Source organism: Falco peregrinus, chromosome Z (genome assembly GCF_023634155.1).
Source record: "Falco peregrinus isolate bFalPer1 chromosome Z, bFalPer1.pri, whole genome shotgun sequence".
Classification (NCBI taxonomy): Eukaryota; Metazoa; Chordata; class Aves; order Falconiformes; family Falconidae; genus Falco; species Falco peregrinus.
In genome coordinates, this window is record NC_073739.1 from 41,353,903 (window position 1) to 41,378,309 (window position 24,407).

Below are 24,407 nucleotides of genomic sequence, written 5' to 3' on the forward strand. Positions count from 1 at the left end.
TTCTAGAGTAGAATTCAGCTCCTAATATTCAATCTACATTTGTTTTAAAATTGTTTAAATTGAACCAGAAGGAATTACCCTAGCCTAAATTAGGTCAATATAGTTTACCAGTCAGTGTCCACACCAATGGTTAGGCCCCATCAATCCTAGCCAGTTCAGCCACTTGGAAACCATTTTATTCTGAAGTAGTCTTACATTACAGTGTATTTGTACAGTTTCAGTAATATAGGTTTTGGCCCAGTATGGATACAGGTTAATAATTTTGTGGTGAAGTAAAAGCCCAAAGCTATGTTCAATATATACTAGCAGAAAGCTGACATTCAAAATGCATGACCGATCTCTGTAGTGTCAAAAAACGATGAAAGAAACATTATTTTTCACATCCCCATGAAGATGTGAGAGTCACTGGAACAGTTTCCAACCACCAGGGATGGTTGAGTAGCCACACACGAAGATTTTGTTGCAATGCATCCAGATGTTTTTTTAGATCTGCCAGGAAGGGAGAGTCTTCTTTTTCTGCCACAGCACCTCCAGACCTCTGCCGGGGCACAGAAGCAGGTCTGAATCAAGGTCTGGATTGATGGGTACTGGTCCACAGCCATGCTGCAAGGCTGGTGTGAGCACTCCTGACGATATGCAGCTCCCTGGGGATGAAGGGGCACCCCTTGCCTCCAGCCTCCCCACAGTGGCTCTTCTCAGCCAAAGAGCCTCAGCCTGGGAGGTAGGACATGTTCAAGCCCTATTACAGACCCCACTGCCCAGACACCTTCACTGGTCATCAGAAGCCTCACCTGAGCCAGGATTTTTGGCAGTATGTTTGCATTGTTCATAGCTGCACTATCACAGCTCAAACCAGGAATGACGTGCACTACTGCGAGCCACAAAGTTGCAGAGAGAACTTGAATTCTGTGTATTCTTTTCATGTCTGAATACAGTAAGCAGCCACATAAATTCCTGCAAGGAGTTTATGGTAGACTGGCTCGGTCGATACAGCTGGGTTTTGGTTTGCTAAGACTGACCTGATGCTGTTTGCTGGCTAGAAACTTAATCAGAGTGATTCCACACAGTTCCAGCCTACCAGAAGCAGATCCTGAAGTTGCTATGGCAAAAAAGCAGACTATCCCTTCTTGGAAGCAGCTCAGAACACAAGAGCAATACTCTGGAAAACCATGTCTAGCAATCACATGCACAAAGTGTGAGGGGGAGATTTTCTGCTGTAGCAATTACCAAGCACTAAATGCATTAAAATCAAGGGTGCTGGAACTGGTTTATTCCTTCTGTCTCATAACTCCTTTCTAAGACTTTTCTCCAGAAGGGTCTTAGCTGGCTGCCTGTAGAGCCAGCAGAAATTTTTCCATTGGCTTTAATGTGAGATGAAGCAGAGCAAAAGGAACACTGCAGCAGTGTCAGGAGCCACATGATCATGATCTATACACAACTCCACCAGACCATTGCCCTGTTTCTTTCAAGTAGCAATGAGAGATGTCAGAAGTGATTATCTTGCACCATGTTAATCACCTATCTAGAGGGCATTAGTACTGCACAGGTAATCCTTCTTGTCTGTGTCTGTCTGGACACAGTCAAGTAGAACTGCTGTATATCCTCTAAACCCTTAGGCTGTCTCAGATTTAGAAGTGAGCAGCCACATGGATCTGCACCAAAATTATGGAACAAGGTGGAATCATCAGCTAACCTTTCACAAACTTTATCAGCTGCTTTTTCTGTTCCTTTCTGTATACAAAGACTTCTTACTCCGAATTAGGTCCTCCAAACAAGTAAATGGGGAAATGTGAGGTCTGTTTATCTGCCAAGGCTCCTTGAAGAGCTTCTACAACAATTAGAACTTCTTATTGAAAATAAAGGAGGTAACAGAAGCTTATAATTTTCTTATAAAGTGTCATAATTTTTACTCATATAAAAGCAGAAAGAATGTAGAACTAGGCTCCCCTCTGTTTATTGAAGTAAGCAGGCCTAGGTTTAACCAAAAAAGGATATCAACAAAGGTCTTAAACCTTCCCCCCACCAGTGCTAGTTCTTCTAATGCAATTCTGTAGTGCAATGAAATGTCTGCCATGAAAGCACGGGCAGTTTATGCAAGACTCTCTTTCTCCTTAGTGCACATATGCATTTTCCTTCCAAAAATCTGGGGAAAGTCTGCAGTGTTGCAGAGCAGCAGTGTACACATGTCTGAGTTTGTGTGTGAACACCTGACCTGCCATGCAGCCCTTCCTGCAGAGCATGTTGCACTCCATAGCAGTGGGCCAGTGATTTCCATTCATGTTGAGGCTACATCTGTCTTTGTGATAAGGAACTGAAATATTAAGAAATTACTCTAATATTTCAATTTAAATGACAGTGTAGTACCGATAGGATCTATCCAAAGACTTCTTCCCTGTTGCAGAGTGTTTGTTTGGAACAAGATATACACAAAGGACCGATGGAACATACAAAATGCATTGTTGCAAGACAAAACATTGCAAACAAAATGTTCCTAAAATGACTGGGGTTTAAGCTATCATTTTTTAACATAAGACATTGTGACAGAAGCTGGTCTGAGGCAAAGGCTTGAGGGAAAGCCAAGACCATTTGAAACTGTGCCGCAGGTGTTTCATGTTTAGTGATGGGGATGGAGGATAGCAGAAAGGACACCTCTGCAACAAGCAGGCACACAAATCACTGTGCAAGCTCTTCTACTGCATAGAGCTAACTGGAGTTTTATGCCTGGAGCCTTTTTTAGTGCAAAGACAGCAGATGTAGTTAAAGCATTCTGATAATTCCAAAATGAAGTCTTTCAATTTTACTTCAGTTTTAGTTTTATTTAATGGCTCTGGTATTTTAAAAAAGGGATTGAATGAAACATCTCATTCTACAAACAAAGTGCATGTATTTCTTCACTTGCCCAGCCTTATGACAATCTTTTAAACTTTCTTGGAGTTAACAGAGAATTTTTTTCATGTTTTTGGTACTGCATGTCAGTTACAAGTCATGGAGCAAACTGAGTGGGAGACATGCAACAGTAAAAAGCACCACCGAACAAGCAGAAGAGCTAATTCTCCAGGCCTTGAGTAAGAAAGCTACACATTTTGAGTGCAAAGTGTGTCAGCACAGCATAATAAAGTAGCATGCAAGTGTAGTTGTGAAGGAAGCACAAATTCTGACAGGGGTAAGTGGAGCAGCGGTGTGTAACGAGATGGCCCTGAGCTGTTATGACTCGAGCTTCTGATCCCCAAACCAGCCCTCTCAGAACTAGCTTGGACCCTGTAATGTACATCAAAACCCATGGTGGACCCATGTTGTGATCCATGGTGACTTAAGACAGGCCAGCAAATACACTCCAGAAGGCAATCTGATGAGAGTGGCAGTTAAGGAGAGCCATGTGCCTCAGCATCACCAAGAGCCTGGGCCTAGGGAGCTCTGCATGGATGGGACATAAGGAGGCAGCAGGGAGCACAGGAGGGGCCAAGGAAGGCCCTGACAACTGCTTTGCCAGAGGAGAGAAAAAGAGAAAGAAGGTGCCTCTTCCAGAGTGAAGGAAGCTGCAAGAGCTGAGGTACAGCCCCAAGGGCTACAAGTCAAGCTAAAAGTAAGGCTACACGGAAAGCAGAAGATGGCATAAAGATACCATTCAAGTCATGAACCTTGGTGGCAAAGAAGTGGTGGTGACATAAGCACTGGCAAAAGAAGAAGTGAGAGAAAAAGTGATAGCATGAGATCTCTGTGCATATGATATGGCCCATTGGTGTCCTTATTTCGGCGACAGGGAAGCTGCACCATGTTAATATTCAAAAGCCAGAGGAAACGTAAGACGTTCACAGTAATCTGGGCAGGAGCGTGCATGCAGTCTTCTGCTAATAGCTGCTCACCAGTTAATCCTGCAATTTACTACAGGGCCCACAAAACTAAAAAGATGCTAGTTATCTGAGTATAAAAAAACTTCTTGAAATCTTTGTGAGAAACACCTCACCTTAAATATACATGCGTTTCCATGCTACTCTTTTCTCTAAATCTATAGTGGTTATTTCAAGAGGTTTAATTTCCCATGAAAAGAAAGATAAATTAGTCTCAGTATTTACAGCCCATAATGAAGGCCATAATAAAATAAGACACATGGCCTTGCTAGGACTGACAGATGTCAAAGTGTTCTGGGCAGAACCAGAAATTCACATGCAGGTGGCTGATATTCAGACATGCCTGTTGCCCCATTAATGAGTTACATAGAATTACTGTCAAGTGCTGGAGACTTGCCATGTTGAATATGTAAAAACTGAAAAGGTGTATTTTCTCAAAGTTTATATTTGCATATTTTCAAACTTAGGTAAATGTGTATGCCAGTAAGTATATGTATGGGTTTGAGATCACTGTCTGCAGTAGGAGACTGAAGTGTTGCTGGATTGGAAAATACATGTTTCTTTGTCCTCTTTCCAGGTTTTCACATCATTCTTACTCTAATAGTCTCCTTCCATCAAAATTCTGACAGAAAATTTTCCAAATATTTCAGTCCAAAATACCTTCACCAGCAGTATTTTGCACAGCTCTAGCCAAAATGCACATTTCCCAATGAAATTTTATACCTTGAAATCCTTGGACAGTCATCTAACCATGAAGGCATTAACTCCAGACCCATTTCTGGTTTTAATTGCATTTCAGAGAAAATGTTAATCCTTTAATTACATAGCATGTTCAACTGACAAAATGACTTCCCTATTGTTGAAAAACTCCTTGTTATACTGCAGGCTTTTGATAAAATGTGGGCCCAGGGAAAAATGATAAATTTATTATTGAGATGATTTTTCATATAAAAATTCAAAAAACCCATGCAATCCTCTTTAAGGGGACTATTACACAGCCACAGTGGTTTCCCACTACGCAAAGCTAACTTCCTCTCTTCCTGGAACTATAAAGCCTCATGGTAAGCAAGCTTTGCTCTGAGAGCCACAATGGGGAATTTTCAATTATGCACAAGGAATTTAGCTTTTTGTCCTTCATGCACCTCTTAGAAAATTACATCCTCCCTCCTGATTGTAAGGTTACAGCAGGCTTCCAACAGAGGTACGCATCCCTCTGAGAAGGGACAGCAGGGAAGCCTGTGGCAGATAGGATTGCATGCAACTTGTTGAAATCCTGATTTCAAAACAGCAGGTCTAAGGAAGCAATGGCAAGTAGTAAAAATCAGATCACATGCAGCACTAAGCAATGGCAAAAAATTCATATTACTGCACTGGGGTTTCAGGAATAATTAGCTGAAGTCATTGGGCATTATTTTGTTCATTATAAAGGGCTACAGATGAGAACAACTGGCAACATGAAATACTGTCTCCAGCAGAAACTGGAGTTACCTGCCCATCATTTCTTAATCATGTATGCAGGGTAATCAGATCCTATCCCAGAATCTTACTGAGTCCTCTTCAGTAACGTGGTCCAACCATTTGAGCTTTATTATCCTCTTAAAGCTAAAAGCCCAGATCTGGCTGGAGCAGCAGGAAAATGTAAGGCACAAGAAATATTTATTCACCATTGGTCAGTGAAAAATAATGATGACTTTCCTACTGTGCATTAACAGATAATCAGTCTCCAGTCTACTAGCTCTCATCCTATGTTCTAACTGGGGAAAATTTACTAAAGATTAGCACTGGGTTAAGCTCCTACTGTCTAATCTTATTACATAGGGTTGAATGTGTTTCACTGTAATAAGCTAAGAGGTTAGGACATTAATCTACTGTAAACTAAATGCTCCTATGAAATGTGATAGAAGAGGTGGTAAAGAACTTGCTTTACTGCATTGCAGTTTTCTTGTATTGCACACAGTGCTTGTTAATGAAGACGAAGTTAAAGACCATGGTAACTGTGCCTTAAAATTGCTATTCATGCTTTTGGAGTTTTCCTTCAAAACTGAGGATTTAACCCTGAGAACGCCAACAATGCCATTAAAACATAATACGACTTGCAACATCTTTGTGTTATTGACAAGTTCATGACCTATCAGAGAGACACGTCTTGACCAATGACAGAGATGGAAAGCGAATAAAGGGGACAGAACAGAGCAAGCTGCATGTGGTTTGGGGCTTGGTTTCAGGCAGCACGAATGTCTGATTGCTACTGAGTTATGTATCAGACCTGGTACTGCGTTAGGTCTGAATTAATTAGTTGCACGCAGCTGCACATTGTGTAAACACAAGCATTACTTTCCCCTCTGACTCAAAACCAGCACCTTTTATTTCAGGCTTTTTGGAATTAATAGATGATTGCCCTATGGGTAAAGAGCAGAGGTAAACTGAGCAGGAACATTAGCATTCAGTTTTTTGCAGATTTGAGAACAACTCAAAAACTGGGATTAGGTTATCTAGATGTTGCTTGGAACAGCGGGCGGGGCAGCCAAAATAATGCTAGCAAAACTCTTTGACCTCTTTAGATTCATGATCACCTTGCAGGTGCATAATACTACTACCGATCCCATCCAAAATACAGATCTCTATGATACCACTTTGAAAAATAACTACAGCATTTAAATGACAAGTGCAATGAAAATAATGCCATATTCTAACTACACAGAACAAGTTGTATTTATTGTTCTTAAGTTTCTAGCGATGTTTTACTCATCAGGAATATTTTGTCTTATCAATATGCAGCTCACCTAAGCAAGCTGTGCCACCATTAAAAAAAACAGTTTCTTCATCCTTGTAAATGATGCAGCTAGAGATATATTGGACATGATTCAAATCAAATGAGGTCACAGAATAAATAGAAATTAGAATAGTGCTTCTTAAAAGCAAGAATTCCCCATGTGGATTTTAAGTACGATCCCAAGAAATGGGCCAAAAATGAGCCTCCAGATGTCACAGCAGTATGTTGTATAACTTGGGCCACGCCAAAGATCCAGAGCCAGAGCCACAGCCCTTCTCCCGTCCTCTTCATCATGCTCTGGGGAGAAAAGAGAACTTAAAGCTCATGCCCAAAGGGGCCTTTTCTGCAGAAAAATAATGCAGCTAAAGCAGAGTTCCTCAGCAGCACATAGGTTTCCATCATCTGCTTGCCATTTCCTGCTAGGGCAGGGAGTTGTCGGGAGAGAAGCTGGAGCTTAGGTTGAGAGAGAAGACTCTGCTAGTGGATGCAGAACAGAGACCGCAAAAAAGGGCCCTGCATGAGCAAAGTGTTTGTGTCAGCCCCTGCCCAGGTGAGGGTTAGTGAGGTATAAAGGCAGCTTTGTCTTCCCTTCTGGTCACAGTGGTCAGACCAGACCACATCAGTACATACTCAGTACAGCTTATGCGTTTTGACACTCTCCAAACTAATGCTCAGGCCTGTTTGAAGGACACGTTCTCATGCTCATCCGTAAAGTGAATTGTGATAAAGAGAAATAAAGAGTTCACAGCCAGGGGAAAAAATCCAATCTTTCAACTTGTGCCTTAAAATCAAATCCACTAAAGCTCACACCAACATTTTTTTAGCACACCAGTGGAGCAGGCACCCAGATTCCAAGTGTTTTATGTGGTTCTCATTATATCTGCCTGCTACAGCCTGACTTTATTGCTTTGAAAACATGTAAACCTCTTCTTACTATGTAGGTAAGCAAACCCTGGACGGCATTACCCAGGGTGAAGGGAAGGGAATGGCTTGGTGGCTAACCTTAACACGAAACCAAAAGCTTGTGGTAACAGAGCAAACAAGCTCCGTGGTTGGGGTCTGTCAGTCAGATTGCTGGTGGACAAGCAACTCTTAAAATGTAATCCTCATCTCAGAATAACCCTCACTTACATACTCTTACGAGTTCATAAACTCCTGTGGCTGGGGAGCTGTGGTGAGCAGCGCAGCTGGCAGCCCTTGCAGTGGCAGCGCCCTGGTAGCAGGGCATGCACTTTCTGCCACCTAGAGGAATCCCAGCAGGTTCCCAGAGGATGGAAAAATCCATGGCACCAGGATTTCTGCTCCGAATGCACCCATGCCACTTCTTCCGCACAGAAGGCACCTCAGTGGCCAGCCCCAAGCTCCTGCCGATGGGACGTGAACCACAGAGCAGAAGCTTTCCAGACACCAAAGAATTTCTACCCTTAACAGCAGTGCCAGGAAATAGACCCTAATTCCAGGCAATCAAGTTTGCAAGAAATATACAACCTATGAGAGGGACATTTAAGTGTGGCCAGCAAGGCTTTTGTGAAGATTCATTCATACCCCTCACAGCCCCAGCCCCCAAAAGGTCCACAATACAAAATGAGCTGGACACCAGCTCAAATGCTCCTGCTCTTTTCCTGTGCACCACCAGACTAAATCAGCTGTTCTCAACAAGGAAGCAAAACAGGACCAGTTTCACAAGGCACCAAGACAGATTTCTGGGAAAGGAACCCAAGCTCATTGTTCATGTTCAGCAGCAGTGATGCAAGAAGCTGGCTAGAGGAGCTGGGGGTAGATTCCCCAGTAGTTAATAGGGCCATTAGCTCCAGGGCCTCCACAATATTTCTGTGACACACACCCACATCTACATGCAAATCCACCATAGTGAAAGACATGTCAGGGCCTCCTTCCTCCTAGCTAGGAGGTGGTGACAGGAAGGATTTAAATCCATCCATCACTGCTTGCAGAAAGCAAAGCCTCTGCAGAAAGGGTGTGCTCATCTGCAATTATAATGGCCAGCTGTAATTCACTGCTGCATGTAATTAAAATGCCAGCTGAGTCCTGGCATGTCAAGTGCATGGGTGTTTCAAATCAGATAACCAGGTGGCAGCTGGCAGTGACGCTGCAAGGCAGAGTGGAGAGTGGGTGGTGTCTGGCCGTGTGGGCTGTGATGGGACACGATCAGAGGCCCAAAACAGAGTAAGGGGACTCAGGAAGGCAGTGGGGGAGCAGAGATAGAGCTATACAGGCATGGAAACTGGGCATAAGTATTTTTGGAAGCCAGTGGTCTAGCTGTGGTGGGGGCTGGGACAGGGGCTGGCTGGGACAGGAGGCCGGGGCAGGGGTGAGATGTGTGCGAGCAGACAGAAAGGGAAAAGACTAAGGAAAACAGAGCAGAATTACTAACTCGTGGATAGGGTGCGCAAAAGCCCTTCTAAGGGAGCCTCCCTTCCCACAGCAGCAGGTCCCACTGGCCCCTCCAGCAGACTGGGGAGCTGCAGCACCTGCTGCTGAGCCCCCGCTGCTGGCAAACCTGCCAAGGAGAGGGTGAACTGGAGTAAGGACAGTGTGAAGCCAAGGGAAGAATTGCAGCTGCAGAGGCAGAAAGTATACTCGCTTGCTTTGGAGCCCAGAGAATAACCCTGTTCCTCTTCCCTGGGCTGGATTTCATCTACCTCCAGTGCAGGCTCCACATGCCGGAGGACAACCTGATGCTGCTATCAGTTACTTTGTTAGGAAAAAAAGGGGATTTCAATCACTTAGGAGTGTAGGCCTTTTAACAAGAAGGAGCTTTTCAGCTTCATAACAGAGCTCCATGGTCTGCTGTTAAGGTCTCCAAATGGCCCCAAAAGTAAACACCCAGTTTCTTAACACTCAAAGTGTATGCTGTTTGGAGGAGTTTTGAAGCAGAAGGTGAAGCTAGTTTTGATCTAGTCTTAAGTAACATGCAGGAGCTAATTCAGCCACAATGAGAGCTCACGTCACTGACTAGTAGCAGCTGTTACAGTTGCCATGCATGGAAGGACTAGGAAAGGAGCAATGTTTTATGAAGGTTGAGGTTAGTTACATAGGATTGATAGCTTAAAGGAAGTAAAACCCCAAGAAGTAGTTTAGATATGGAAGATGACTACTCAGAATCAGAAAATGTATGCACCACTGAATAAGAAAGGAAATCAGAGAAGCAAGAGACTTATCAATGTAAGTAGATAGCAGCAGGGTTTTTGAGGAAAAGAGAAAGTCTTCAGAATTTAGAAATTTGACACAGATGAAGTCAATAAACAAGAACATAAATTAGAGCAGGATCTAGGAGAGAAAAGGATTAAGCTGGATTTTCTATGGCAATAGCATAAGGCTTAAAAACAAACAATACCAGATCACTTAGTTATATCTGAATCCGCAAATCTGTGAAAGAAATGGGAGAGGTCTGATGACTGGACAGGCTATATAGGCTAATTAAGGGAGATTAAGATATTGATAAGAAGATGTGCAATTTCTTTGCATTAGTCTTCACTGCTCAATATATTGGCACAGCTCTTAACTAGTAAAAACAATGAAATATCTGCAAAGATGTACATGTCAGAAGAAAATACATGGAAATAAATTTATCATCTGAACAGTTCCAGATGACATACATCTGAGGCTTATGACAGAGATCAGGAATAAAGTAGTCAAACAGGTAACAAAAATAGCAGTTGCGGTCCAGTGGGTTGGAGATTAGATAATGTGTCTCTAGGCCATAAAAAATAAATTATCTTAATCCTAGTTATAAACATTTGCATTATATCACTGGTAGCACAGTCAGAAATGGTTTGCTTCTTTCTCAATGCAAGCATAATCTTGATTTATAAGCATAATGTGATGACTTTCAGGGGCAGGACTTCCCAGAGGGAAGAAGGACCCACCTCAGACTCAACATTCCCGGAGCCCGTCACTGTCTTTGGGATGTGGATTGAGGTTCAATTTTTGAGTCTCCTCTTCCTCCTACTGAAAGAAAACAAAAATTGTCAGAAAGAAAGCATGCAAAAGTGTCTTCTATAGCCTTGGATTCTGTTATTTTTTATATTTAGCTTTTTATCCCCTCTCACAACTCTCAATTTTTCTGTAAGTTCTAGGGGGGGTATTTTTTATTTATTTAGTGTTTTGTTTTCAATTTTTTTTATCACTTTATCTCCATTTTCCTCTTTCTGCCTCCCTTTCTCTCCCCTACTGGCCTGGGCGAAACACAATATGACCTAAAGTGTAGGGAAGTCTATGTTTATTTTCATACGCCAGTGTTTATATATTTAAAACCCTGGATATCAGCACTATCATGTATATCCTGGAATCATGTGCTACAGAGCCGTTCTAAGATTAATAAAACTCTCAGGCCTATAACCATGTCATAACAGATTCAGTTTTATTTCTATCTAAACAGCAATATTCTCTAAATTTTTGTTTCTTTCATATGTCTTATTTGAAGTGTTAAATTCAAAGTAACTTCTCATTCAGTATGAAACAAAAAGATGGGAGACTTCTTTTTCCATAAGACTAAAGGAAGTGTTTAAAGAAAATACACTCAAATCTGAAACACAGCAGCATGGTCCACTGCAACTGAATTCTACTCTTTTTCTATCTACAGTCAACTGACAGCATTTTTTTTTTCTTTTGCAGACCTATAGTCTATCTAGTACTGACAGATGACAATATCAGATGTGAAATTCCTCACTTGCTGAGTGAGTCTCACCCAAGTCCCCTAGCTCACTTTTTGACGGTTATTAAATTGAAGTTCAGTTGAAGCAGGAAATGTTTCCATAACTAAGAGATGTCTTTTTTTTTTTTTTTTTTTCCCTCTTTGCAAAATCTGGTATAATAATGAATAAGAAAATTCACAAGATGTCCCTCTGTCACTGTCCTTCCCTGGACTAATGGAGTGCTCCAGCACAAATATCACTTGAGTAGCGGTCTGTGGCATCGTGCTCCCTGCCCTCTGCTGCTCGACCCTCCTCAGAACCATGTTCCAAGCCGGGTTCTCAGACTTGCCATCCCCAAATCTCACCCCGCTTCCTGGCTTTCTTTCTTTTCAGCTGAACTATTATGTGTCCATCTGGCCTTGAAATCTCCCTGCTTTCTCCATCTCTCAAGTTCTCTGTGAAGCCACATGCGTGGCCTAATACTGCTGTCAGTAAGGCTCGTTCAAAACAAATCTTCCCAGACCAGCATTCCTAAGTGGTTTGGAGCAGATTTTCATTTATGCTACAGCTCAGTGTAAGCCAGAAGCACACGCTTTTGTGCAAATGGTAATGCAGTTGTACAGATACGAGCTGTACTAATGTGCTACCCTGCGTGAGGCTCTCAGCCAGGCAGCAGCCGGCAATGGCAGCAGCAGCAGCAATTACATATAAGCAGAGGGGCAGCAGTGGAAATGGGCTGAAGTGCTTCCCCCTCTGCCTTCATTTCTAGTGTAACCAGCCAGGGGAGCCTGGGCACAATTTAATCCTTCCAGCGTGTACCAGGGCTTGCTCTCTGTTTCCCCACAGCCGTGTTTCTGAGGAGCAATCCTTCTCTGGTAGCCTGCGTTGAAACCCGTGACTCGGTTCTGCAAGCTTTAGGGGGATTTGTCATCACACCCACATAAAATCCCAAAATATCAGAGGAACAAAAGGACACAAACAGCAAGAGTGTTCTCGTGCCTCCGTTCCAAGCATGCAGTTCCCATTCACAGCTCTGGATCTGAAAGCTCCCTGGCAAACGTCCTTTTCACATTTTACACCCACTGATTATGGGTGTGGGTGTGGGTGTGTTACTGCTAATACCCAGCGAGAGCCCATTTTTGTTAGATGAGAGAAGCCTGCTGAACTGATATTTTGGAAGCCATCATGTGACGTTAGCCAAATGCTAACGTTATTTTTCTTCACCCACATACCGCTGCAAGCCAGAAAATGAGGCAGCTGCCTGCTGCTGCTCTAATTTTGCCAGGCTGGCACCACAGCACTTGCAGCCTGCCGTCAGCTCCAACCAGCTCACAGGTAGCAACAAGCATGTATAATTCACATTTATGTCTCAAGAATAAATTAAGCCCAGCATTTTTGAGGCTTTCAGCAAAACTGCCCCACAGCCCTTGGTTTATTTGCTGAATTAGAAATGTACATGAAGAAAGCATCGGTTAGTAAGAAAGACCAGGGTCCTTGTGTGTATGTATTTCAGGGTAAAAGCTTTTCATCAAAATTGAAATATCATTCAGAAATTACTCCAGTGGGATGACTTCTCTCTTTACCAACTAAATTTTAAATGTATTTTTCTTTTCTACTTTTGGTTCAGCCAGGTATGTTTTGGGTTGTCACGGTTTCATGGGATTTAGTGTCCTTGACACAGTAATGTTTCCAAAGCAAGTAATTTACTCAGAGCATCTAGAGATTCCAGCTATTGTTTTCTCTTCTTCCTACCTAATAAAATGTTTGCATAACAAACAAAAAAGGATATTTTCCCCACAAATGCTGATGCATGTGGCTCACCTGGTGTTTGTATTCCTGGCATGATTCTGCTGTTGTGTTGCTTTTGGGCAAGATATTTTCAGAAATTAGACAACGGGAAGCAATTTAGTGAGTTTTCTCCCAAGAGCTCAAAGACTTGAACACAGCTTTCTAATGGCTTTCAAAAGAGTATTTCTGTATATCAGTCATGCTGACATTTCTTTATATCAGAGAGTTTTAATAGTCCATAAGGTTCCAATTTGTCATTAATATTTTTTTTAATTATATAGAAAATAAATTTAGTTAATTTGGAAATAGTTGTGGATATTACTAAACAACATTTCCAAGAGAACATCTTACCTAAGTCAACCAACCGAAAACGTGAACAGAAAGAGAAATAATTTTAATCTCCAGTTCCTTAGTAGCACATTTTGGAAAGCAGACAAGAACTGAGTCCCAACTGCTGTCACTAATAAATGGGGTATGAAACAGCTGGACAGCATATTTTGGGACAGATTTTTCTGCACACTTTCGCAGCCACAAGCCAAGCTCTGAGCAGACAGTCACATAGAGCCTCCGCTCACATACATCAGCCTGGTTCCAGTCAAATCAACAGACCTGTTCCATGACACCCAAGAAGAGATCAGGTACCTCATAAATATGGGGGGGGGGGGGGGGGGGGGGGGGCGGGGCAGGGGGGGAGAAGTTATTGTAGAATACAATAGAAACACCTTCCAAATTCCAAATTCTCAGTTTTAAGATTCCTTCTTTCAGGTTGGACTTCCCCGTCTCACTTCTGTCCCATGCAACTGCAGTGGAGGCAGCTGTGTTGGTGCTCCTTCCTTAGACACCTGCTGGGGCCACTCTGCTCTTCCTTAGTAGCCTTGGTTCCTTAGTGCTTGCTGTTCCCTGCAGCACTGTCCTGTAGTTACAGCAACTCCGCTGAGTTTCAAAGAGCTACATCAGGTTTACACAGGCCGAGGGTGGCAGGGAGAGAAAGTTTCAAAGAATGGTTTATTTTATTTAAATTAAGCCATCTCTGTACCAAAGGACTGCTCCAGGGCGAAATATCTACAGATGTTATTGAGTGTATTTTCACAAAGAGGCGCACAGTGTGTGCAGGTTGGGAGCAGGAGGGAAGCAAAGCCAGTCCCTGGACACATGCACACCAACCTGAATCTGAGGACTGTGTTTCATTCCTGCATGTCATAGCCAGGAGCTGAAGGAGCACAGTGGCCTGCCAGATTTGTTCCCAGGGATTTAGAAATCAGAGTGAAAGCTAGCAACCATGTTTCTTGGTCTAAGTACCAAATACTTTTTCATTGTTTTCCTGTAGCAAAATCAGCTGTAAAGCCATTTTTACATTTCCATTTAGATATTAATCTGTCATATGCTCAAGCCCTTGGAAAAGCTTCTGTTGGCTTGACTAAGTGTTGGATCATGCCTTTAACAATGCATCAGTGTGGAAAAACTTTGGGGAAAAAGAAAGCAGAGGCAGAGACAGGAAATAATTTCAAGTTTTTCTTGGGTTTTCACTTGCAGCTTTGAGTTTAAAAAAATTATTATCTTCAAGAACAGATAATTTTTCTCTTTTCAAAGCTAGGGTTTGACAAAAGCTTGGTGAAGGGAGCACTGGGGATGGCAATGGCAGTGCTGACAACAAGGGTCCTATGCACATGGGGCTGCACTTCAATATTCTTCTCCAGCCAACAGGACACCAAGGAACACCCGTATTTCTTGTTTGGGTGACCATTGGTAAAAATGGGATGTTGTGACTGGACAGTGGTGCATACAGTCATAGAATCATAGAATCATTTAGGTTGGAAAAGACCCTGAAGATCATCAAGTCCAACCACACACCTAACACTGCCAACTCTACCACTAAACAATGTCCCTAAGCACCACATCTATGCGTCTTCTAAACACCTGCATTGTTGGTGACTCAACCACTTCCCTGGGAAGCCAGTTCCAGTGCTTGACAACCTTTTCAGTGAAGGAATTTTTCCTAATAGCCAATATAAAACTCTGCTGTGCAACCTGAAGCCATACATATACATATATACATGAATGACATAATGAGAAATGTAACTGATAACGCTAAAGGGCTGAAAGAAGTTTTTCACCTATCTGCTCGACTCCTATGCTACTCGCATGTTTAGTAAGGCACATTCTCCTTTCATAACAAGTTCTAGAAGTTTGAGGAGGACCTGTTTTCTTTTCCCAGTGCAGGCAAAATATATGACTTCATGTATCCTTTGCCCCAGATCTCAAGAGCAATGGGATACTCCTGGGCAAGTTAGCTGCCTGATCTTCCCATCCTTTGGACAACATTGTCACCTCTGGAACAGTGTGGGTCAGCTAACTGGAGCACTTTGACGTAAACACAGCATGGGCTTTTAGTTGGATGTGAATACCACATCCAGCCTTAACTAGGGAAACACGAAAAGCAATCACATGGACCTCAGATTCAGAGAACCTACAGTTACTCACTATTTTAAAATAATATTTGTATTTACAGGATAAATAGAAGGCCTGAGTGTCTGTGTATGATTTACTGGTTACTGACTGGTTAAACATCTGTTTGCTAAGGTATGTAGCCATTGTGATCTTCACAAAATGGAAGTGCCCTGGTTCTAAGAGCTGAAAAATAGTGACCTTTGTACTATTTATGGTACAAGCAATGCCAGTTTCTAAATCCACTTAACCACCTAAGTAATAGTCTTTAATTTGAGAATCCAATTCATTTTCCACTTTAATAGGTACATGCAGTGACAATTTGAGACATAGCAGCAGACATTGCATTTGTAGCTAATTAAGAAAACTGGATTGAGCCCAGATGTGGATTATGCAAAGTGATTACTGGTGTTCTGTTGAAGCTGATAATTTTGAAAGCATTTCCTTGTGTTTGTTCGCTTTTTCCAGTAAACCAAGATAAAAAAGTTTCTGAAGGGAGGAAAATAGGTTTCTACAAAGTAAAACTGTCAATGGCAATTATTTCCATCATTTCAAATTGACATATATGGTAGTTAATGACTGGGTCACAACCATTCTTTCAATCAAAACTTGCTGTTTAGTTGTAATCCAAAGTAAGTACTGCAAATAGTTTTCAAGTGTGGAATGACATTAAATGTGGAACTCCATACAATTCTTCCTAATGGAAAAATCTGTGAAATAGTGATATTTCTTTTTTATTGGGGAAGAACAGACAACATAATAAACACTAATTGTTAGAGGTAAGATTGTGCTATGTTTAATTCCACCAAGCTGCTGAAGTGAATGAAGCTGTTTGTTGAGTAAGATGCCAGTCAACCTGAGGAAAGGAGACAGAACCAGGCTTCCTAGAAGCAAGAGAATGCCAGCACTATGCCAGGACCTTTGATACAACATCAAGAAGTACAAAAGATATGTTGCACAAACAAGCAACAAAATACTTTTAAATCTCCTTTTGAAAGAAAATTTATTTAAAGATTTTTTGATAAGTTATCAAAGTGCCATCAGAATATTGGGGTGGCAACTGCCAAAAAAAAAATGTAAGCAATTTCAAAAGGTATTTATGCTGATTTTGTGGTGGGAAACTCGCCCATTGCTTGATTTTACAAAGCTGAGAAGTGGTTTGGCAGTATCCATAGCAGCTTCTGCTTTCTCTCTTTTTCTCTCCGTTTTTTAAGGTCTACTGATCTTATTGTTAAATACTAGCAATTCAGCACAACTGAGCCTTAGAACTGGGTAAGAAACCTTCCAAACAGAAATATTGCCATTCTGCAATGCAATCATTACAAATAAATATGATTTTTAAAAACAATATGCCACTCCTTGATTTTTGTAATCACCTGTTGAATGAATCTTCTCTAGTTATTATAATTATGCTGACAAATATTGCAGAATAAGTATAAAATAGATTTTGGTACTGAAACAGAACAGATGGAATTTTTTCATTTCTGCTCTGCCATGGTGAACTAAATTGGATCTCTTAGATTTTCTGTTTCTGTTCTAAGCACATTTAGGTTGATTACACAAAAGGGAGTTTTCACACGGCAGCTTTCTCAAGCTACCATCCCTGTTAGCAGAGCTCACATGGGCATTGCAATTCTCATTCCTACCAGTAACCTCCACCCCATAAAAACCTCCTCCTGCAGCACTTTCTGTTCGCGCCAGTGTTGTATCTGTGATCACCTGCTAAGGGACTCTGCAACCAGATGTGGGCCCAGTGAGTGCCCAGCACAGAACCAGCCCCCTGTGCCAGACTGGTGTGAAGAGAAGTGAGACGTTGGACTGGACCTCCATGAGGTGGTAGATACTCCTTCGCAGCTTGTTGCAGTGGGGGTACCATTGCCCCTGCAGCCTCCACCCGAAAGACTTTGCAACCAAAGAAAGAGCTTAGAAGCAGATGCAGGCAGACTGTAAGCGCAGAGCAGCAGTAACTTGGTAGTGGTCTCAGCATCCCCAAAGCTCATCTGCTGTTTGCTTCTTGGAGGCACCAGGGAAAACGGATGGTGTTAAAAGAAAACAAGGCTGGTTTAGGGGTGTTTCCCACAAGTTCTTTTTGAACAAGAGAACAGCATCATGACAAACCACAAAGGCATTTTTTTGTCACTTAGGGAAGTGGTGAAAACTCAGTCATCTGGGAGATTTTCAGCTAATTCTGGACAAGATGAATGTATGGTCAGACTGGATCTTGGGTAAGCAGGTTGGTGGATGATGGTGTCTGCTTCCTTTAGTATTTTTATTAAAAGGAAAACCAGCAGGCATGGATAACAAAAGTTGCACACTGTGGACATTTGTTAAGATTCAGAGCAGAACTATGCTGCATTAAAAGACTTGCTAGCAAAAGAGACTTTATAATGTCATCTAAAGCCAAAACACAGGCATTAAAAAAAAAAAAAAAAAGGTAGTACTGAGAGGGTAATAAATAATTATCGTGCACAGGACTGACCTATGCTTAATCAAAGTGAGTGCAGATGGAAGAACTGGAGCTGCAATGAACTGAATTTCGCTTGTGAGCCTGACTATTGCCCTCACTGTGCTGAACTCACAGAAGTGCACATACAAGATATCATCAGAGAAAACAGGGAAACTATACTCAGTATTCATTAGTCTGGTACAGAGCTTTTACCTCATACACAGACATATGCTGTTTTTCCATGTACTCAGAAGCCATCATTCTGTTCTTTGCTTAAATTTTGGCGTTAGAAGAAAACAGTTTTTATTTTCTCAGTTAAATATTCCCAAACATAGCAATATATGTGAAAGAATGTATTAGTATTTATGTGTATGAGATCAAGAAATAAATCTGTCTAATAAACATAATATTCCATTCTAGTCATATTATTTAAACCTTGATAATAAGTTTCCTAGCCTGTTCTTATTGCTTGCATTGGCAGAAATGCTAAAAGCAATTAGCCATAGAGAAACCTTTCAGTTTCAATAATTTACAGTGGTTTTAGTAGCTCAGCTAAAGATGTTTCTAGGAATACACAAGAAAAAAATCTGCTCAGATATTCATCTTTGCAATACCACAATTTAGCTCATAATTTTTACTTTGATAGCATCTCTAGAGACTGCTATTGCAGCATCAGCAAGTGACTCTTTCCTATATACAGCTCTTAAAAAAGTGTGTACCTCCTGATGCTGATTTGCAGTGGGTTATTGCAGGACAGTGAAGCAAATATTCTAATCTGGAATTGGCTTTTTCAAAGATTTCTGTGTGTATGGCTTCATCACAGGTGCTAAGAATTTCTTCACAGTCTTTCATTTCTTTAGTCAGAGAGATCGCTGCAAGTAAAATAAAGCTCTGTTTTCCCTGTGGCTGCAATAATACCCACATAAATCCTACAAAATGGAATGTAGTGGTGGATACAGTCCTGAAGTATTTGGGGTGACCTAACTTTTATTCTCAGACTTGTGCAGAGAACACATGAAAAGGTATAGCAAGGTACCTCGGAGGGGTGTGCTAGACCTCCCACACTGGATGTGAGCCACATGACCTCCATACAACTCTTCCTTTACTACAGTCCTCTACATCAGGAGACCCACTAACTCTGCGCTTGTTTTCACAGCTCTCTCACACCGGCTATGCACCACAGTCCTGCGGTCCCCTCCGCTCACCACCCTTCCACAGCAAGTCCCCCTCGAAGCATCAGTGGGATCAGGCCCCAAGACTTCTCAGACCTTCCACACTGTAAATTTTGGATGGTTCCAACTCCAAACCAGGAATCTGATCAGATTTTCTTGAAAATGGGCCCAGTTTCATTCAAACCGTGTTACAAACTTCAACAGAGTCTGGGTTTTGACTTTCTTGTGAAACTTGAAACCACATGTGTTCCACATGGTTTAGGTTTTTGTTGTGAATATCTTACACAGCTCTATGGGAATAGCCTTTTCTTGTGGGCTTTTAGCATTTCCTATCCCAGCCAGAACCATAAAAAGCAAAGGCTGGAAAATATGAAAACTACAATTATGGGGAAAAAAGGGGGACTTAACTTTTTAAACCTCAGACGTTTGTGTTCATTTAGAGCACGGAGAGAAGTTTTGAATTAATTCATGTTTTATTTTAACTGTTAGCCTTAATTAGGTGCACTCCGGAGAAATCACTTCCCCTGTAATATAAAATCATGGAGCCTGTGACACATGGAAATTATAAACACTTTGGAGTGACTTGGGAGATGGGTGTTGGCTTTGCAGCAGCAGACGAGCAAATATTTACAGTACATTAGGCTTCACTTCACTTCTAAATTATTATCTTCCCCTTTGGAATAATCTGTTTTCCAAAGACAGATTGCGACTAATGCTAGTGCCCTCCTCATCCATTTTGTTGCAGGCAGCTATTTTTCCTTCATTTCTGTCTTGACGTTTCTTGCTCTAGCTCTCCACAGAGTCAAAAAAACTGAGGAAATCCTTAATTTAATGTCTCTTTTGTCCCTGAATCACACTGTGGACTGGCAAATTATTACACTTCTCCAAGACTCAGCCTGCTTTTTTTCAGAATAAAAATTCAGAAAGAAAACCAATACTTAACTTGCCAACAGAGGTATTGATTAATTCATAACCATAAGAGGACTTTGAGGTAGAAAGTGATATATAATGTTAATTAGTGGTGTTATAATTGCTTATTCCAAAAGCCCAAAGAAGCTGTTACTTTACAGATTACTTAAATTAGTGCTAAAATATTCCCATCTTTGATCTCACAGGGCTCAGTTATGGGAAGTTAAATACAACAAAAGCAACACTATGACATAAAGGAGAAGAAATAATTACATATGCCATTTTTATTCCCCTGATATAACTCCTGCAGTGCATGATGTGCTATTAGATTTTGCAGTAATAGTACAGCAACCTGGCTTTGCGCTTACAATAGCTAAAACCATCTGTGTACGTGTAAAACCTTTGCTGGCAGGTTTCCATGTGCGGTTCATGCATTCCTTTGCCTCTGCAATTTGAAGCTGTCAAAAACTAATTAAATAATTATGTGGTTGTTACTGCAGCTGTGCGTATTCTTCATTACGTTATAAGGCTGCGGTCTGAGGCACTCTCCTGCTCTAAGTTTCAAAATATTAGTAATGGAAGGTGTGTTGTCGGTGCATGTTCAGCTGTTGCCAGAAAAAGCAGAGAGGGAAGGGAACCATCTTTAATGTCAGTCTACCATCACACTTTATACTGTAGATTCCCTGTGTACAGCACAGCGGTGAAAATACGAATTGGCTTTGTTAGGCAGAATTTGGCATTGCCTCTCCTAAGTACAGGACAGAGAAAAGTCCCTGCAGTACCTCCACAGTGGATGCATGCCTGAAGCATCTATAGTGCCTCTGAGCCTAAGGAGGGGGGGTCTTGGAGGGTGACAGGAGAACAAGGCTGAGGCTGTGGAGAAGACCCACTTCCTTTCCTATCCAGCCAAGAGGGGACTGCTCTCGGTCCTGCTCTTGACTCACTCCCTGACCCCAAGGAAATCAATCCCTGGGCCCACCTGCCCTATCAGTAAATCATAGATAACACCTCCTCCAAGAACACATTGGATGTGTTTGTTAGTGGTAGTAATTCAGCTTGATCTCAGGCTGAGGGTGCTACCCAGATACAGCATGGCATCACAGTATTCCTTCATTGGCAATGATGCCAAACCGCCACATCACTACTCACTAGCATTAGATTTTCAGAACAGATTTACAGAACAAGGAGTTGTCACTGCAGTGAAATAGTCCCTGGCTGTGCCCCTCACCCTCCTTGTGGAAATTACTTTTGTAAACAGGAAAACAGAAAACATAGCTATTATTTACATTGACTAAAATAGTGTATATGGGCACCACAAGTCAGCCCTGTGCACATAACCCTGCCTCTTGTCTCCTGACCACAGTGTAAGACAGAGAAGGGTAGCAGTCCCAAAGGAGAAGGCATCTGAGATCACTTTTCAGGACTTCTTAATGAGGCAACTGACGCAGCCTAAATCGAGGTAGTGGTGCTCTTTCCAGACCAAACCAGCCCATACCAAACATGTTTTTCATGCCACAGAAGAGGTACCCTGGTTGCACATGCGGTGCACAGCTATTGAAGGAACAGGGAGTTACTACTCATAATACAGTGTGTCTCAGTTGTATTATAGTTATGGAACAACTTCACTTTTAATAAGGTTTTCCTCTTATTTATGGAACTGTCTTATCACATCAGCAGTTTTCTGCTCGCCTGAATGTTCAAAAATAGTAATAAAACAAAAATTCCAGATGTTTATTTTCTTTAATATTTTTCTTTTATGTACCCACACAGTATAATACATGAGTGCAGATGCTTTCCTCCTAATGTCTTCATATAATTTATGACTATCAGTCTAGATGCCACGCAGCCTTTCTAAGTGCACCAGGCAGCCATGACAAAGTTGTTTTAAAATCACCTGTCACCTAAAGCAGCCTTTTTTGTAACAGCCTTTCTCAGACTTTCCCTCAGAAAGCTTACAGGTTAGTCGTAGTAAAAGTCCTGAAAACGAAAACTAAAAGAAAACAAGCTACTTTCTGAAAGCCCAAGTCGGATCCTTCGAGTTCACAGGGGCTACCAGAAACCAGTGCGTGTCTTTGGGTCCCTCGTGTGGTCTGGAAGGAACAAGCTGCTGTCATCAGCACATCCTTGCATTATCCCAAACACACCAACACACGGGAACACATGTATGTTCCCAGAGAGATACAGCCAGACCTGGCACAGACAAAGGATGGGCAAAGATGCTGGTAATCTGTGTGACAACTAGTCCAAGCCCATTCTCATTGTTACTACAACTACTGAAATTCCAGGGAAATACTGAGTAGAGCTGGATAGTGCTACTCCATTTTCATGTTGAAACATGTTTAATTCCACAGTATCAAACTTAATGAAACTACTGCAGGTTACAATCCAACATGCATAAAGTGTATCGAGGTATGACTGTGTTTCACATAACTTCCAGAAATATATGCAAGATTGTACATTCAAGACTTTTAATAGATGTATACTCAGGATGTCGTATATTCAAAATTTGTATATATTGTATATTTGTATATTCAAGATTGTGAAGGCACTCTTCTAAAGCATAGCCTTTGGGATTACTACAAGGTAAAGTTTGTTTGGGTCATTATAAATTTGGGTTTGGTGGGAACCTGGTTAATAATTGAAATACGATAAACAACCTTATCCACTCCCTCTGAGCTTCAGCTTGTTCACAAGCTAACAACCTCAGGAACAACTTCAGCCAAGTAGGCAGTAGCTTGATGTTGCAAATTTGGGGAAGAGAAGAGGAAGGTGAAAGAGTGAGAAAATATTCTTTAAAATGGGTGGTCTTGGCCAAAACAACAACCTTCTTTTGGCACCTGTCTCCATCCAAGCACCAAGAGATGACACAAGAAAGGCATGTGCCATCAAGTCTTGTGGGCAAGGTGTTTCAGAGGAGCGTAAGCAGTGTTGTGTCCTCCTTCCAGCTGCTCCCACTACTACTGCAGATTCTCGGCAGGCACGAAAGGGTCAGAAAGCTATGAAGCAACAGCTGAGCAAAGAGACCACTGCAACATCTGAAGACATAAAGAACATGCAGGTTTGGAGGAGCATGTGGTAATGAGGGAGGCTCGCCCCAGACAAAAAGGCTGCTTGTTGCAGCCCTGCCTTCACCATCACCCAGCTGCCTGCACTGCCCACGACCATGCTCACCTTTGCTAACAACTTAATATCCTTCCTACCGCCTGAGTACCTGTCACTGCCGGCCTCCCAGATCCCCTACTTCTCCCAGACATAACTCTGGGCAGCTTTGGCCATATTCCTCAAAAAATTTTCCTGAAATGCTATTCCTCCCTCCTTCCCCCTCCAACAGTTCCCTGAAACTGCAAACCATACTTTCCTGCCCTCAAGGAACTACCTTGCTCTCACCCACAGGGAAGTAAAATTCAATTCTTCCTATGCTACACAGAAGCCTTAAACCACTCTGAGCTTACTGGTAATGTTGGCTCACTGCTACGTGTCACAAAGGAACTGTTTAAGGCAGAACTGATTTGCTCCAGACTAAGGGCAAATGTACTAGTACAAATATCAAACAAACTGTCAGTGTTGTGCGTAACAACTTGCATCTCCAATTTTGGCAACCAAACTGCCTACACACTTTCTTGGAAATTAGAAATAATTATATATATCAATATGTCCAGGCAAAACCTCACTGTTTCTTTCCAAATACCCCCCTAATCCACATATCTAATGACCCAACAACAGAAAGACAATCTTAAAGCTTTTGGCTTACGAGTGTCCGCTTTCCTAGTTTCCCCGTTTCAGAAATATTTACGTCTTCCTACATTCCTCATATACGCAAGGGGCTTGTTAAACTTGCCTAAATACAATAACTTGATGCATGTGAAAATATAATGCAACACATTTCTAATACTGAATGTTCTGTGAAGTATATTTTGATATGAATATAAAAAACACAGTGGAATTTGTTTGTCTTTTATGTATAATTGCTGTCCTGCTTCCTTTAGGAGGAAGGTAAATCTTTTCCACATAGAGATAATGTGTCTCCACTGCTTGGAAAAACACTCCATATCAACACTAACAATTTCCTAAATGCCAGCACTGTGTCGTTAAAGTTCACTGGAGCTAAAGCCGCATTTCCTCATGTCAGGTGCCCTCTTAAGAACACATAGACTTGCAAGGGAAAACTAGTCCAAAAAAAGTTACCTTATTCAGTAGTCCTCTTTATTCCTTTTTGTTACCTACAAACAGAGCTGTTCCTTGATTTTTTCAGCAATGTCCTCTTTTCCAGCCTGAAATCTTTTCTGGGGAGATTTTGAGGACTTGGAATATCTACATTAGATTTTCAGGTATCTGACAGCCTCAGCAGAGACACAGTACTTCTTCCCAATG

At 41.8% G+C, this 24,407-nt stretch overlaps 1 long non-coding RNA gene across 1 annotated transcript in view; it reads right to left on the bottom strand.

Annotated features, from left to right (window-relative positions):
- The window catches only part of LOC129782801 (uncharacterized), a 101,061-nt gene that overhangs the window by 72,298 nt on the left and 4,356 nt on the right, over positions 1-24,407 (bottom strand). The window contains exon 2 of the long non-coding RNA XR_008744927.1: positions 10,509-10,590. This is a non-coding gene — a long non-coding RNA (uncharacterized LOC129782801). The remainder of the gene's footprint in view (positions 1-10,508; positions 10,591-24,407) is intronic.